The sequence below is a fragment of the Tamandua tetradactyla genome, chromosome 9, assembly GCF_023851605.1.
Source record: "Tamandua tetradactyla isolate mTamTet1 chromosome 9, mTamTet1.pri, whole genome shotgun sequence".
Taxonomy (NCBI): domain Eukaryota; kingdom Metazoa; phylum Chordata; class Mammalia; order Pilosa; family Myrmecophagidae; genus Tamandua; species Tamandua tetradactyla.
This window is the reverse complement of record NC_135335.1, coordinates 17,857,102-17,875,008: the sequence shown is the minus strand read 5'-3', so window position 1 is coordinate 17,875,008 and position 17,907 is coordinate 17,857,102. Positions and strand designations below refer to the sequence as shown.

At 36.4% G+C, this 17,907-nt stretch overlaps 1 pseudogene; it reads right to left on the bottom strand.

Annotated features, from left to right (window-relative positions):
- Nucleotides 1-15,450: 15,450 nt before the first annotated feature.
- LOC143645915 (olfactory receptor 5AN1-like) lies at nucleotides 15,451-16,388 on the bottom strand (annotated as a pseudogene).
- Nucleotides 16,389-17,907: the final 1,519 nt, after the last annotated feature.

The following is a 17,907-nucleotide window of genomic DNA, read 5'->3' as shown; positions in this document are numbered from 1 at the left end:
GAAAATTATGAAGTATCTCAAGGTGAATGAAAAAGAAACTATAGCACAGAAAAACTTATGGGATTTGGTAAAGGCAGAGATAAGGGAAAATTAATAGCTTGTTAAATGCTTACATTATAAAGCAGAGATATCTATAATTAGAGATCTAAACTCATAAATGGTGGATCTATAAAAAGAAGTGAAAACTAGAATCAAAGCAAGCAAAAGAAAGGAAGGAAAGATTAGAGCAGAGACAAGCTAGAGAAATAAGAAAAATAGAATCAGCAAAGCTAAATATTGGTTCTTTGAAAAATTATGAAGTTGAAAAATCTATGAATACATTGATTAACAAAAAGAGAAAAGATACATATAACTAAAATCAGAAATTAAAATGGGACAGCATTACCAACACCACTGAATAAAAGGGCTAGAAGAGGATACTATACACAACTATATGCCAATAAATTACATAACCTAGATGAACAAATTCTTAGAAACACAGAAACTACTACAATGACTCAAGAAGAAAGAGAAGATATCAACAAACTAATAGCTAGTGAAGAGATTATATGAGTAATCAGAAAACATCCCACAAAGAAAATCCAGGACCAGATGGCTTCATTGGGGAATTTTACCAATATTTCAAAAGGATTTGACACCAATCCTGCTCAAACACTGTCAGAAAATTACCGAGGATGGAACACTAACTCATTCCATGAGGCTAATACCACCTTCATATATGTGTTAATTTGCAAGCTGCCAGAATGCATTATACCAGAACTGGAATGGGTTCATAAAGGGTAATTAAATAAGTTATAAATTTACAATTCTAAGCCTTTAAAATTGTTCAAATGAAAGCACGAACAATAGGTTAGCTTCACTCAAGAAAGGCCAATAAGTCAGGGCCACCTTTGTCAGTTGGGTAGTTAGTCATGTGGCTGACAACTGCTGTTTCTTTGTTTCTGGGTCCCATTGGCTTCAGCCTTTGTTCCTGTGTGTGCTCTTCACCTTGGTTCTCCAGGGTTGGTTTTCATCTCTTGTATTCCCTTGGCTCTGTCGAGATTTTGGCTTACTAAACATCTCATGGTGACATTTGTAGGTTTTCAAGCATCTTCAAATATGTGTGTCCCTGTTCTTCAAGTATTGTCATCTGTATCTGTTCTGCTCTGAAGTTTCTGTCATCTCTGTTGTTTCTGTTGGTTCTGTTACTTCTGTTGCCTCTGCCATCCTGTCAGCTCTGAAGTTTCTCTCCAAAATGCTCCTCTTTCAAAGGATTCCAGTAAGCTAATCAAGAACCACATGGGATGGGTGGAGTCACATCTTCATATAATCAATGGTCACACCCACAATTGGGTGTGTAACATCTTCATGAAGATAATCTAACCAAAAGTGTTTGCCTTACAATATTGAGTTAAGATTAAAAGAAATGGCTGCCCCCTCAAGACCGGATCAGGTTTAAAACATGGCTTTTCTAGGGGTACATAATACTTTCACACTAACACAATATCAAAGCTTTATGAGATACCATAAGGAAAGAAAATTACTGATGGATATCTTCTATGATGAAAGATGCAAACATCAACAAAATGCAAGAAAACCAAGTCCAACAGTACACGATCATATGGGATTTAATCCAGGTATGCAGGGGTGGTTCAACAAAAGAAAATTAGATAATGTAATATACAATGTTAATTGAATGGAAGAATAAAGCACATAAACACTTAAATTGATGCAGAAAAGACATTTGATATAACATAGCACCCTTTCCTCTTAAGAACACATTTTAAATCAAGAATTGAGGGAAATTACTTCAGCATGTTGAAAGCATAAATTAAAAACCCATAATAACCATTTACTAGAAAATAATATAATACATTGCACCAATAAATTAAAGGGGAAACATGACCATTTCAATTGATGTAAAATAGGCATTTGAAAAAATCAGCATCCTTTCTTCATACAAACCCTTCAAAGGAAGGAAATAAAAGGAAACTTCCTCAACATGATGAAGGCAATGCATGAAAAATCCACAACTAATATCACAATAAATGAAGAAAGTCTGAAAGCATTCCCTATAAAATCTGAAACAAGAAAAGGATGCCCAATATCACCATTATTATTCAGCATTTTCCAGGAAGTTCTAGCTAGAGCAATTAGGAAAGAAAAAGAAGCAAAGTAAATATAAATTGGAAGGTAAGAAGTAAAACTATTTGCGCATGACATAATCCTATGTTTAGAAAATCTGAAAAAGTCTACAGCAAAGCTACTAGAGCTGTTAAATGAGTACAGAATTGTACCGGGATACAAGATCAAGACACAAAAATCAGTAGTTTTTCTGTACATTGGTAATCAGCAATATGAAGAAGACATCAAGGGAAAAAATTACATTCCCAATCACTTAGGAATAAATTTAACCAAGAACACAAAAGACCGATACACATAAAGCTTGCTAAAAGAAATCAAGGAAGATCTAAAAACCAAAGGAAGGATATATCATGTTCATGGATTGTAGACTAAATAGAGTTTAGATATCAAGTATACCAAAATCAATTTATAGATTCAATGTAATATCAATTAAAATCCAAACAATGTGCTTTACAGAATAGAAATCCAATAGTCAAATTTCTCTGGAAGGGCAATGTTCTGGTTTGCAGCTGGAGAGTCATGTTCCTTTAATCCAATTTTATGGGAGCAGATGTATTTTTGTGTGGGACACTTTGATTAGGCCATTTCATGGAGATGTGACCCCAGCCATTCAAGGTGGATCTTAATCCATTTATTGGAGTCCTTTAAGAGAGCTGATACAGGAAGCAGAGGGATGAAGCCAAGTGAAGGATGGAGGGAGAAGCCAAACATCCTAGCAGAAGCCAGGCTAGGATGCACCAAGAGAGCAATTTTGGAAATCAACTCAGGAGAGAAGGGACAACAGATGTTGCCATGTAATTTCCCATGTGACAAATAAGCCCTGAATGTCATTGGCCTTCCTGAAGTGAAGGTATCCTCTTGTTGATGCCTTATTTTGTATATTTTCATGGCCTGAGATATGTAAATGTGTTATGTACTACATTCCCTTTGTAAAAATGAACCCATTGCTCGTACACTGAATTTGGGCCACAATAGCAAACCAAAACAGGCATGGTGTCCTGAATGGCAAGAAAAATATCTTGTGAAAGAAAAATGGAGTGGGAGATCTCACAACACCTAATTGTAAAGCATATTACAAAGCTACGGTGGGCTAAACAGCAAGGCACTCATATAAAGACAAGTATACAGACCACTGGAATTGAATTAATGTTTAGAAATAGACCCTTTGATCTTTGGACATTTGATTTTTGATAAGGTAGTCAAGTCAATTCAACTGGACAAATCAGCCTCTTCAACAAATGGTGCTTGAAGAACTGGATATCCATATTCAAAAGAATGAAAGTTAATTCTTGGATCTGATGGACAACCTACTGATGAATCAACCTGATTAGAGGCTGTGTTCCCCTTCAGCTGTCGTGGATGGGCCCCAACACCGATAGAGGTAAATACCAAGCATATGGGCAGAAACTAACCTTCAGGATTAGCTGCCCACCGGCCCCCCATTGTTATTCAGTTAACTAGCACCACCACCCCAATCAAAGTCTGACAATACCCAATAAGTTTAAAGGCTAAAAAACGCATTGCAGTCCACGTCAAAAGACTCCTGGAGGCAGGTATTCTAGTCCCTGCCATTAGGCCTGGAACACCCCCCTTCTCCCAGTCCCAAAACCTGGGACTGATGATTTCCAGTCAGTGCAAAATCTTGGTGCTGTAAATATAGCATTTGTCACCCAGTTGGCTCCAGATATAAGAAAAAAAAATTACAGAAATTAGAAGGATTTAAGGATAAAGTGCTGTCTGAACTGATAGAGATTGCCAAAAAGACTTTTAATAACAGGGATGCCGAGGGGTTTGTATTGAAGGAGAGCTTGGCTGAATCGTTTTGAAAGAGATGGTGGTTTGTAATCTCTGGAGAAGGCCTCTCCCCAAAAGGGAGGATGGATACTCTGGCATTATAAGAAATGAATGGGTAACAGTTCCTTCCCCAAGGTTAGTGATCTTAGTCTTAGACCATGGTCAAGGCTTTGCCTTTACCAGTGCTCCCTGTATGGGAATTTTTTCCTTAGATATGGGCCCTTCTGCCTGCTAGAGGATGGAGAAGGTCACCCCAATCTGAGTTTTTATTAGCAGGCCGGCGACTGCCTCAGAAACTTCCAAGAAGGAAGATTCAGAGAGCAGCCTCCAGAGATTTTCAAGATGTGCTTATAAAGGCTAAAATTATGTTGTGGTTTTGCAGTTGTTAGCAAGCAAGCATATCACAGAAGCAGAAAAATGCCGTTAGCTGTTGCCAAAACACATCCCGTTCCCTCAGTTCCCTAACACTGGTTATTGTTTAACTCTTGGGGGCATTCTGTCCCAATGTTGTAGGGACTTTCCCTGCATGGGCCAGATTGATTGCTCCTGGCCCTCCACAATGAATAGCAAAATTATAAAATGTGCTTTTATTAGTTGCAGAAAGCATACCACAATAAAGCAAATTGTTAATAATAGGATGATATTGAGGAAACCTGTATTTTGTTCATGATTTTTCTCTGGCAAAAATTTCTATAAGTAAAATAAAAAATAGATAGTGAAGAAAAGCATGAAAATACATAATCACAAAATGCAGTTTTTGAAACAGAATATGATGAATTAAAGATATAAGCAAATAAGTCCACATTAACATACAAGGAAAAGTTCATAATTTCCACATTGTAATTTCTGTACAGTGAGATTATGACTGATTTCATTTTCCTCATTATGCTCACATGTCTTATAGACAAATATTGTGGCAAGATTGTATATTTTAACTATAGTTCTAGCTTGCTAACTGCCAGAATATGGTATATCAACAACAGAATGGCTTTAAAAGGGAGAATTTATTAAGTTGCAAGTTTACAGTTCTAAGGCTGTGGAAATGTCCCAAGTAAAGCAAGTCCAGAAAAATGTCCAAATTAAGACACCAATAAGAGGTTATCTTCAGTCAAGAAAGGGTTTCTCTCTCAACTAGAAAGGCACATGGTGAACAAAATGACATCTGCTAGCTTTTGCTTCAGGCTTCTTCTTTCACGAAGCTTCCCTGTGGGCATTTTCTTCTTCTTCTCCAAAGGTCTCTGGATGCATGGGCTTTCATGGTTCTTGTGATCCAAGGGATGCTCTCAAAAATGTTTCCTTTTCACAGAATTCCAGTAAACTAATCAAAGCCCAGCTGGAATGGGTGGTGTTACATCTTCCCATAATCAAAGGCTAATACCCACAATTGGGTGTGTCACATCTTCGTGGGATAATCTAATCAAGTTTCCAACCTACAGTTCTGAATAGGGATTAAAAGAAACATCTATCTCCCAAGATGGACTGGGATTAAAACATGTCTTTTCTAGGGTACATAATGCTTTCATACTGGCAGAACTACTAAGGAAAAAGTTAAGGTTTTTTATATTTCACAAAATACACAGTACATACAATTGAGATTTAAAATCTTTAGAGATTAAATGAATCACTTAAAAATGTCATAAAATGTATACAAGTAGCCTATGAAGAGGAAAAGGGCCTCAGTAAAAGAAAATGGCTTTAAAAATAAATTGCTTAAACTTTAGATACTGTGGTGTTTATCAACCTCAGCCTTCTGTAGAAATGATCAGTGAGTAAAATGGTAGAAATATATTTGCAATGAAATAATTGACTCTGCTTCCCACAAAGGTGTTCAAGCCAGAATCTAAACATTTCTCCAGTGTTCTTATGGTGAGATTGCTGTTTCTGTAATCGGAGGAAGAAGAGAATGACAGGAAGGGTTGGCTAAACAGTGAGATAAATCCTTTTTGAGGCCTTCTACCCATATCTGGACATTTGCCCAAGACCATCCTACTGGGCTCTTTAGTGTCTTGTATTCTTATACTCTGTATAAGACAATAAAAGAAAGTTTGTCTGCACACGTTTCTCTCCAACCATTCTGATGCTCGATTATTTCAGAAATTTCAAAAAGTGGAATATTATTATTATTATTATTATTATTATTATTATTATTTAGAGGCAGTCCTCTTCTTGGGAGGTGTAGAAATTTCATAAAAAATTTTCTGACAAGTTTGAGGCCCAGAAGTTGGTTTAAAGGCTCATAAATGCAAAATATTTCTAGTCTTAGTTTCTATGTTTTCTGTGGAAATCCTCTGAAAACCTTGTGAACTTCTGAATAATATTATCCAGCAAATATCTTGGGACAGTATCTGCACCCAAAATTCTTCCTCAGATATAATTCTCCAGTGTGGTTTCTTTATTTGCCTCCTCATCCACAGGCCTCTATTTCTCAAGACAACAGTGACCACCGTGAGAATACCTGAGACATGAAATGGGGAGGCCAAGTCCTTAGTCTACTCTCTGACTTAGGTGGAGTCAGTCTGCTCAAATAAGAATTATTATTGGGCCTTTGTTGATCAATACTTTTTCAATCTTACCTATAGTTATTGGGGGACAGAAGAATCAGGTTTTTCATAGCATTAAGTCCAAATTAATACTTGCATTCTCTTTGATTTTTGTTCTAAAGTCAGTCAATACTTGTGTGAGTATTGCTAGAGACAGAGAGCAGTGGTCAAAAAGCTCTTTACTCTGAAATTTTCCAAGCACTTTACTTAGAACTTCAGGTTAAGTGGGCCTGTGATCTGACCTCAAATTTACCACAGATGGCAATTTCCTGCATATTTTCTGAAAAAATAATAAGTCTCTCCAGCCTCAATTCACTCATATCATTTTTCTTCCTACATATTGCACAACTATTAGATACCTCCTGGTGGTAGCATGCTGCTTCAAGATATTAATTTCTATAGTGCAAGATTATGAAGTGTAAGCCTACATAATATTGTCCTGTGTGTTTTAACCTTGCTACACTTTTGCAAAATTTAGTGCATGCAAAATTAATTCAAATAATCTATAACACATGGAATACCACTATATCAACAAACTCTGTTAAGAAATATTCTTTTAGCTTTCAAATTCCTTGACTGCATTCTTTCTGATCTTCCATACAAAGGCAACTACCCTGCCACATTTTGTTTTTAATTGCTTTTCTTTTCTTTAGAGTTTTAACTTATTTGTCTAGGGGAAAGATGTATAATAAAAGGAATATAGTTTCAACTGCAAAAGGGTAGTGACATCTTTCAATATAATCAATCAATCAGCCCAAAGAAGCCAAGAAAGAACAGAAAGGATAATAGAACAGAGGGAGAAATTTTAAAAATAAAACAATAAAAACAGCCAACTCAAATGAAAATATATAGGGAATAAACTTAAATGTAAAAGAACCAAACATTCCACTGAGAAAGCAAAGATTAGCAACCTGGATTTAAAAACATCCAATGTTATATTGTTTAATAGAGCCAGATAAATTCTAAGTTGAAGAATGAAAAACAATGCCATAAAAGTAGTAACAAAATATAAGGTGGTGAGCATATATTAGTATCATTTAAAACTGAAAAACTTCAGGCAAAACACGTTATTAAGACTAAAGTGGTTACTTTATAATAGAAAATAGGAAATGATATTGTTTCTGAATTTTATACACAGAATGATGTATCATCAAATAACATAATGCAAACATTCAGAAATTCTAAGAGAAATGGGCATATTCATAATCACATTTGAAGTTCTTTAAAGCATATATCTCTGAGTAATTTATAAGCAGTCAAAAAATGATGATATACAAGATTTGACAAACTTGTACACATACAAACACTTTCAAAATGAAGATTGTTTTCAACCACACACAGAACATTTGTAAAATATATATGTCAATAGGAAAATGACTCTAAAATTTACAAGGAGATGCAAAGCAACCAAGATATTTAAGATCTCTTGAAAATGAACAAAGTGAAAAAATTTATCCCACTACCTATCAGGAGTTCCTGCAAATATATGGTAATTAAATTAGTCAATTAGTGGCATAGGGTTATGCCAGACCCCAATTAGATCCCACAGTGGACGTGTGGTTTAACACAGAGGTATGTAGCTCTGCAGAACAGTTGTGAAAGTAATGTCATCTTAATACACAGAACCTCATCAACTGACTACCTTTGAAGAAAGAAAGAAGAGTAATTGGACTTCCCTCCACCTCATGTCACAAATAAAATCAATTCCATGTGCATTATACATCTAAATTAAAAAGCATATTTAGCAAGGTTTTATCTACATATTTGCATGTGTGTCTTTGGTGTGTGTGTGTGTGTGTGTACATAATAATTAAAAGAATAACTTCATGTCTTGGAACTAGGAAACAATTTTCTGTGCAATAAACAATAATCATGAAGACTAAAATTGAATTTAACTACATTAAAATTAAGAATTTATTTTCAGCAAAGGCAGTAACAAAACGCTAAAGCACAAAACATCAAGAATGGAAAAAGATATTTCCAACAGATTCAAAAACAAAGGCCCATATTAGGAACATGTAAAGCATTTCAAATGATAATTTCAAATAATAAAAACTGACAGTCCAATAAAAAAGCAGTCATTCAAAAACATTTGGACATACTATGAGCTGGACTTTGGCCAGGAATCCATTTATTGTCTGGCCACCATAAGCTCCCACGTGAAAAGGGCAGCCCTGATGATGTTCTCAGTCCCAGGATATTAATATCAGTTGATTCTGTATCTTAACAGTCCTTGAAATATCTACACACACCCCTTTCCCTAGTGCACAGTTGCAAACTTCAGTGGACATATGTCCACTGAGGAAGGGCTGGAGTATGTCATTAATCTTACTTGTAGCATTCTCCCTCCTGACAACCTGGTCTCTCTGTCTGCTTAGGACATCTGAGCATCAGCCACAAGAGGAAGTAACAGCTAGTTGATGTCAACCAATCTCTCTCAACAGCCATCCTAGTGTTAGTGCATTGGTTGCATGAATGGATTAGCAATGGTGGCAGCAATGAAAGCTCTGAGTGGACACAGTAGCATGAATTCCCCTTTACCAAAGCTGATCATGGTAAACCTGCTACTGAACATTTGATCTGCCAGTAACTGAGACCAGTGCAGAGACTCCAAGTAACACTGTCCTTCAAGAAGACCAATCATACATTTGAAAGCAAATTGAATATGTTGGATCCTCTTCACTCTGGTCAGAGAAATGATTCATATTAATAGGAGCATAGCATAGTCTGGATACAGATTTTCCTTTTCTGATCTCAGGGCCTCAGCTGGCACATTATCTTATGGTCCACATAGTGTTTTATCAACTAACACATGTCCCACATAACATCACACTAGCCCAAAGTAGTTACTATAAAGCAGAGCATGTACAGCAGTGGAGACATGATCGTGGAATACCAAAATGCTCTCACACACCATATTATCCGTAAACTCCTGACATGATGTTGCAATAGAGTAAACTTTTGAAGGAACGGCTATGGTCTCACTCAGATGATACTCCATGTTTTAGTTTCCTAGGCTGCTCAAGCAAATTCTATGAAATAGGTAAGGTTTAAAAATGAGAATTTAATTGCTCACAGGTTGAGTTTGGGAAAAAGACCAAAGCAAAGCATCACAAAGGCAATGGTTTCTTCCCAAACATTGGGTTCTGGGGTTGACTGATGACTATCTTTTGTCCATACCTTGTCTATGTCAGCTGTGAACAGTCTTTCTCTCCATGAGCTCTTTTAAGGACTCCATAAACAAATTAAGACTCACCTTGAATGGGTGGAGTCACACCTCTATCTAATCAGAAGGTCACACCCATAATCAGGTGGTCACATCTCCATAGAAGAAATCTAATCAAAAGGTTCCATTCTAAATAATGTCTGCCCCTACAATTACATCAGAATTAGGAGAACATGGGTTTTCTCAAAATTGAATAACCATTTCAAATTGGCATACTACCCAATGATATAGATGCAAAGAGGCACAAATAAATTGGGGCTATAATTTAGTGATCTCTCACAGTATGGTTTAGACAAAGTCATGAATAAAAAAAAGCAATAAACTGTAGTGGACACTATTGAATGCTGACCGCTCATTTATTCTGCCCTTTATTCCTTTCAAAAAGCATTCATTCAAATGTTCTCAGTGATTTTAATGTCTTGACCCTCAATTAAATATAAGAGAAATATCTGAGTTGATACACTAAAAGTCAAGGTCAGTTTTCATGCTATGATTCATTCAATGTTTCTTAATATCCTGAGGTCCTGATACTGCATTCAGCACACTCCCTTTGTTTCTTCCTCTATCTACTTGGAATGCTCTTCTCCTTTCTAAAATGAATCTACCAAACCAGCTTAAATTCTCCTCTTGAAAGAACTGGCCATTGACCTCTTGCTAATTGTCCTGACCTCTCATTCTTCTCAACACCCTCAGCTTGCAGATTTGTTTCAAACTCCCTGCACTAAACTACCCTTAAGATGTACAGCACAATACTCATATAAATATGGCCTGTTTCCTAATTAGATGTGAGAATGAAAAGACTTTCTTATTACTCTTCTAATTTTTGTCACACACCTTGCTGCACGTAACTAGAAAAATTCAATGATGACTACATATTGCACTCAAGTATTATATTATATGGCCATATCTGTGTTTCATTACTTCAATCAAGCTAAAGCATATTTTAATCCCATATGTTGGCCTTAGTTAAAGTACATAAAATCTAAGAATGGATTCTAGAACACATCTCTAGTCTAAATCTTTTCCATGGACAATTCCATTTGATCATATTTTAATTTTCCTTAGTTTTTTCTAAAATAATACCTTCTGAGAATTCTCATCAATTCTTCTAGAGAGTAGTTCTCAACAGTAGTCCTTGGAAGCAGTTCTTGGGAAGCAGCTCACAGAGACAACACTCATCTACAGCAGCTCCAAGATTAACTTACCACTTCTACCTTTAGCTTCCATAGTATGCTCCCCCAGCTCAGCTGAGAACTCCAGATATAGATCTGTGAAATATTATGGAAATATCCATCACCAAATCAAGGAGAGTTCTGCTTCCTACTTAAAGACCCTCTATAAACAGTCTTCTTATAAATTCCAACATTTCTAAAGGCCAGTGCTGCAAAACATATACTTAGACCTGGATTGGAGAACCATGTTGCACAGTTCTCAGTGCATAGGGAGCTTCATATCTTTCCCATAGGATTCACTTCTTTCTCTCACTCCTGGCCATGTGCAGACTAATGAAAAACTCACATATACCTCTGTTCTAGTTTGTTAGCTACTGGAATGCAACACACCAGTGATGCATTGGTTTTCAATAAAAGGGGATTTGTCAGTTAACGTATAATTCATCAGAGGAAAGGCAGCTAACTTTCAACTGCGGTTCTTTCTTACATGGGAAGGAACAGGGTGGTGTCTGATGGCCTTCTCTCCAGGGCTCTGCATTCCAAAAAGTTTACCCAGGGTGATTCCTTTCTGATGAAGTAGGTGACCCCTGTAATATTTCCTCCTTCAGTCATTGCCTTCGTGTTTCTAAAATCAGAAGAAAACAAGGGCCTATACTGCTGAGCCAGGAGAAATTATATCATAATCATTTTCATATGTGCTAGTTTTCCCTACAAAGATCTCTTGAAAATAAGTACTTTGATATCTTTCTGGTGAAAATAGCCCATCTTTTCACCCCAGAGTAGTCAAGAATTAGCTTAGCTATTCAGTGTGTCAAGGTCCAAGTTAATTTATGTGATCTCAAGAGAATATAGAGTTTCAAAAGTTGAGCAGAAGCTGTAAAACTGTACTATTGCATATGTTATTAGTAACCATAAGGTAGAGATCAATGGCTCTATTAATAGCTTTTTTTGGGGGGGTGCATGGTCCAGAAATTGAACCTGGGTCTCCCACATGAAAGGTGAGCGTTCTACCACTGAACCAACCATATATCCTATTAACAGCATTTTAAAATGTAAATATATATGTATATTTCTGTTAATTCGTTATGTAGCTGTAATTGTATAATAGCACAAGTATAGGTGGCAGCCTTCTAAATTAATTTTGAAATAAACTTTCTCTTCTGTACTGTCAATGAAATTTTTAAAATATCTTCTTTTACTCCTTTTTTGCAGGTACTAGGAATTCAACCTAAGTCTACAGCATGGGAGTTAAGAAATCTGCTTACTGAGCCACCATGACCCATCCTAAAAATATCTTCTTTTACTTTTAATAATTGTTGCCCCTATTCATGACAGTTTTACAACACATGCTTTATAATACACAATATGTATAATACATAAAATATATGTCAGTCTATATTTAATGCAGAATCAACAAACTGGCCTGAAAATTAACAACCAAATTTCAATTTTGAAAAATTTTTTAAGGCAAAATATTTTGGTTTTGTGTACCCAATAAATTTATGGAATCAGTCTTCTCTGAAAATTTTCATTTTAAACATTCTAAAGGTGGGTGAGCTCAGTTCACCATTTGCCCTATCATCTTAGTGTGAGGGGATTTTTTTCTAATGGCAAATAGCTTAGTAGTGTATGTAAGCATTTGGGCTTTGGAGTTTGGGTTCTGAAATGCTTTTGTTTTTATTAATATTTTCCTGGAGCTTAATCACACTAAATCCAGTTTTACCAAAGTGCCAGTTTGAAAAGTTAACATATCCTAGAAGAGGTATGTTTTAATCCTAGTCAGTCTTGGGGGAGCAGTCATTCCTTCTAATCCCTATTCAGTTATTATGTTGGAAACTTTAATTAGCTTATTCCCATGGAGATGTGACTCAATAAGTGTGGGTATTAAACTTGTTAGGTAGAGACGTGTCTCTATCCATTCCAGGTGGGTCTTGATTGGTTTTACTGGAATCTTTTAAAAGAAGAAGCACTTTGGGAAAAGCTAGGGAGCAGCAGAAAACAACAAGAGAGAAAGCCAGGAGATGCAGAGACAACAGAGAAGAAGAACAGATCCACAAGAAAGTCACAATAGAGAAAGCCCCAGAACCACGAAGCAGAGAGTTCACCAGCCACTGACTTTTGGAGATGAAGAAGGAAAATTATGACTAAGTGTCACCCCCAGAGTACCTCTTTTCTTGCTCAGGTGTGGCCTCTCTCTCTCTCTAAGCTGATGCTGCAAGTGAACCTACTGCCCTCCCCCTCTATGTGGGACATGACACCCAGAGATATCAATCTCCCTAGCAATGAGGGACAAAAATCTCAAGATGAGATGGGACCCAGCATAACGGATTTTGTATATATTTTATATATATCCCCTTTATAGTTAATGGTGTATTGGAGTGGCTAGAGAGAGGTGCCTGAAACTGTTGAGCTGTGTTCCAGTAGCCTGGTTTCTTGTGATATTACATAATGATACAACTTTTACAATGTGACTGTGTGATTGTGAAAACCTTGTGTTTGATGCTCCTTTTATCGAGGATATGGACAAAGAGTAAAAAATATGGATAAAAAGTAAAAAAAATAATAGAGGGAACAAAGGTTAAAATAAATTGGGTAGATGGAAATACTAGTGGTCAATGAGAGGGAGTGATTAGAGGTATGGTATGTACGAGTTTTTTTCTTTTTTCTTTTTTATTTCTTCTTCTGAACTGATGTAAATATTCAAAACAGTGATCATGGTGTTGAATTAAAAACTATGACAATATTGTTCTCCATTGATTGTACAGTATGTATGGAATGCTTGTATGATACAAATGTCTGTTTGCATGTTATTTATTTTATTTTTTTTAACTTTTTTATTAATTAAAAAAATTAGCAGACAAAACATTTAGATATCGTTCCATTCTACATATACAATCAGTAATTCTTAATATCATCACATAGTTGCATATTCATCATTTCTTAGTACGTTTGCATCAATTTAGAAAAAGAAATAAAAAGACAACAGAAAAAGAAAGAAAATAATAGAGAAAAAGAAGACTATACATACCATACCCCTTACCCCTCACTTTCATTTACCACTATTTCAAACTGAATTTATTTTAACATTTGTTCCCCCTATTATTTATTTTTATTCCATATGTTCTACTCTTCTGTTGATATAGTAGCTGAAAGGAGCATAAGACATAAGGTTTTCACATTCACAGAGTCTCATTTTGAAAGCTATATCATTGTTCAATCATCATCAAGAAACATGGCTACTGGAACACAGCACTACATTTTCAGGCAATTCCCTCCAGCCTCTCCACTACATCTTGAACAACAAGGTGATATCTACTTAATGCATAAGCATAACCTCCAGGATAACCTCTCAACTCTGTTTGGAATCTCTCAGCCATTGACCTTTGTCTCATTTTACTCTTCCCCCTTTTGGTTGAGAAGTTTCTCTCAATCCCTTGATGTTAATTCTCAGCTCATTCTAGGGTTTTTCTCAGTCCCTTGATGCTGAGTCTCAGCTGATTCCAGGATCTCTGCCCCTCGTGGCCAGGAAGGTTCACACTCCTGGGAGTCATGTCCCACGCAGAGAGGGGGAGGATGGTGAGACTGCTCGTCATGTTGGCTGGAGAGAGAGGCCACATCTGAGCAACAAAAGAGTTTCTCTTGGGGGTGACTCTTAGGCCTAAATTTTAAGTAGACTTGACCTATCCTTTGTGGAGTTAAGTTTCATGTGAACAAACCCCAAGACTGGGGGCTCAGCCTATAGCTTTGGTTGTCCACACTGCTTGTGAGAATATCAAGAATTCAACTTGGGGAAGTTGAATTTCTCCCCACTCTCACCATTCCCCGAAGGGGACTTTGTTTGCATGTTATTTTATGAATAAACAGATTTTTTAACTAAAGCAATAAAAATAAATAAACAAAGACAGTGATACTGAAGGATCACATTCCACTTTCCATCCTAATTCATCATTTAAATAACATTGCCCTCCTAGCCTAAGGTTGATGAAGATGCAGAAATGACTTTCTGCAGAAATGCAATGCAAAAAAATGCAATGAAAAGCTAATTAGATGAAGTCTTACACAGACCTTAACTATTGAAGACTGAGCTTTCCAGTAAGCATAAACAACTCAATTTCCAAATTGAGCTTTGCTCTGTCCAAAGCCATAAACCCTCTCTCTACTCTATCTCCTCTGGCCACAAACACAGAGCAATCATTGATCACCACCGTGTCTGGATTATGCTGCATCAGAATATTTAGGTGGCAAGGTTTTTAGGTTCATGATGGACTCTGGAACCACCAATCTCTAAGAAAAAAGGCCTTAAATTGAAAGGGCCCTAATTACAAAATAAAATACCTTGTGGTTCACAAGTAATTAAGGTTAAGTTAATACATAAATTGCCCATTCCAACAAGCAGGGTAAACATAATGAATTCCAAGACATAAACCTAAGATACTTCAATTTTTGGTCCATAATGGCATATTATCTGTTTCAAATCACATCATTTACATGCACTGTATGAATTGTATTAATTTTCATTTGTTGTGCTATTATTATGGGTTATGGTGATTGATTTTGACCAGCTAAAACTATCACCTGCTCATAAGTTGCTACCTTAGCAGTGCCTTCTTTTATTTTGCAACCTCTTCAATGCCTCTTTAATCTCTTTCTTCCTCAGACTGTAAATTACTGGATTCAACATGGGAATGAATATAGTGTAAAAAACGATGAAAATCTGTCAAAACTGGGGGAACCACCAATACTGGAACTCAAATAGACAAACCAACTTGATGTATAGAAGAGGGAAACAGTGGTGACATGTGAAGCACAGGTGTTAAAAGCCTTGGACCTGCCTTTAGCTGAAGTGATCTTCATAATAGAGATGACAATATAACTATAAGATAGCATGATAATTATAACATTTGGTAACCCATAGGTCATTATTAATATAGCAAGCATGATCTGTACAAAAAAAGGATCAGTGCAGGACAATTTTAACAATTGAGGCAAGTCACAGAAGTCGTGGATCACATTAGGTCCACAGAAGTGGAGCTGAAGCAAGGCACACAATTGGGATAAAGAACCAGAGAGTCCAACCATATAGACTCATCCCAGTGTCATCCGACTGCAGAGGCTGGGTGACATGATGGATGAATAGAACAGTGGCTTAAAAATGACGGCATATCGGTCATAAGACATAGCTGTCAGGAGACAACACTTGCTCAGTCCCATGGTTGAAAAGATGAAGTACTGAAGCATGCAGTCCACAAAGCTGATTGTTCGCTTCTCCTGGAAGAAGTTGAAGAGCATCTTTGGGGCTGTGGAGGTAATATAGCAGCTATCTATGAAGGACAGGTTACTGAAGAAGAAGTACATGGGTGTGTGGAGGTGGGAATCCATCTTTATTAAGACAATGAGGCATAAGTTCCAGGTCACAGTCGTAATATAGATCAACAGGAATATAACAAAGAGCACTGTTAAGATGCTGGGAAAATCTGAGAATCCCAAGAGGATGAAGTAGGTGATGCGTGTAATATTTCCTCCTCCAATCATTGCCTTGGTGTTTCTAAAATCAGAAGAAAACAAGGATCTATACTGATGAGCCAGGAGAATTCATATCATTATCATTTTCATATGTGCTAACTTTCCCCACAATGATCTCTTGAAAATAAGTACTTTGATACCTTTTTGTTAAAAAATAGCTCATCTTTTCACCTCAGAGTAGTCAAAAAGTAGCTTTTCAGTGTTTCAAGGTCTAAATGAATTGATGTGGTCTCAAGAGAATATGGAGTTTCAAAAGTTGAGTGGAAGCTCTAAAACTATATTAGTATATATGCTATTAGTAAACATAAGGTAGAGATCAATGGCTCTATTAATAGCTTTTTTGGGGGGGTGCATGGCCCAGAGATTGAACCTGGGTCTCCTGTGTGAAAGGTGAGCATTCTGTCACTGAGCCACCCATGCACCCTATTAAAAGCATTTTAAGATGAAAAAGTATATATATTTCTGTTAATTCATTATGTAACTGTAATTGTATAATAATGCAAGTATCAGTGGCAGCTTCCTGATTAATTTTTAAATAAAATTTCTGCTCCATAATGCCAATGAAATTTTTAAAATGTCTTCTTTTACTTTTTTTTTCCTGGGCAGGTACTGGGAATGAAACCCAACTCTCTGGCATGGGAGGTAAGAACTCTGCCTGCTGAGTCGCCAGGGCCCACCCTACAATATCTTCTTTTAGTTTTCAGAATTGTTGCCCCTATTCATGACAACTTTACAACATATGCTTTATAAAACATAATAAGTATAATACATAAAATATATATCAATCTATATTTAATGCAGTATTTACAAACTGGCTCGAAAATTAACATCAAAATTTCAGTGTTGATAAATTTGTCAAGGCAAAACCTTTTGGTTTTGTGTACCCAATAAATTTATGGAATCAGTCTTCTCTGAAAGCTTTCATTTTAATCATTCTAAAGATGGGTGAGTTCAGTTCACCATTTGCCCTATCATTTTTGTGTGAGGGCATTTTGTGTAATTGCAAATAGCTTGGTAGTATATTTAAGCATTTAGGCTTTGGGGTTTGGGTTCTGAAATGCTTTTGTTTTTATTAATATTTTCCAGGAGCTTAATAACACTAAATCCAGTTTTACCCACGTGCTGGTGTGAAATGTTTATGTACCCTAGAAAAGGCATGTTTTATTCCTAATCAAGCTTGTGGGAGCAGCTGTTCATTCTAATCCCTATTCAGTACTTTATGTTGGAAATTTTAATTAGCTTATTTCCATGGAGATGTGACTGAATAAGTGTGAGTATTAAACTTAAAAGGTGGAGGCATTTCTCTACCCATTCCATGTGGGTCTTGATTGGTTTTACTGGAATCCTTTAAAAAAAGAAGCACTTTGGAAGAAGCTAGAGAACAGTAGAGAACAACAAGAGAGAAAGCCAGGAGATTCAGAGAGAGCAGATAAGAACAACAGATCCATGAAAAAGCCACAGTAGAGAACTCCCCAGAACAATGAAGCAGAAAGTTCACCAGCCAGTGACTTTTGGAGATGAAGAAGGA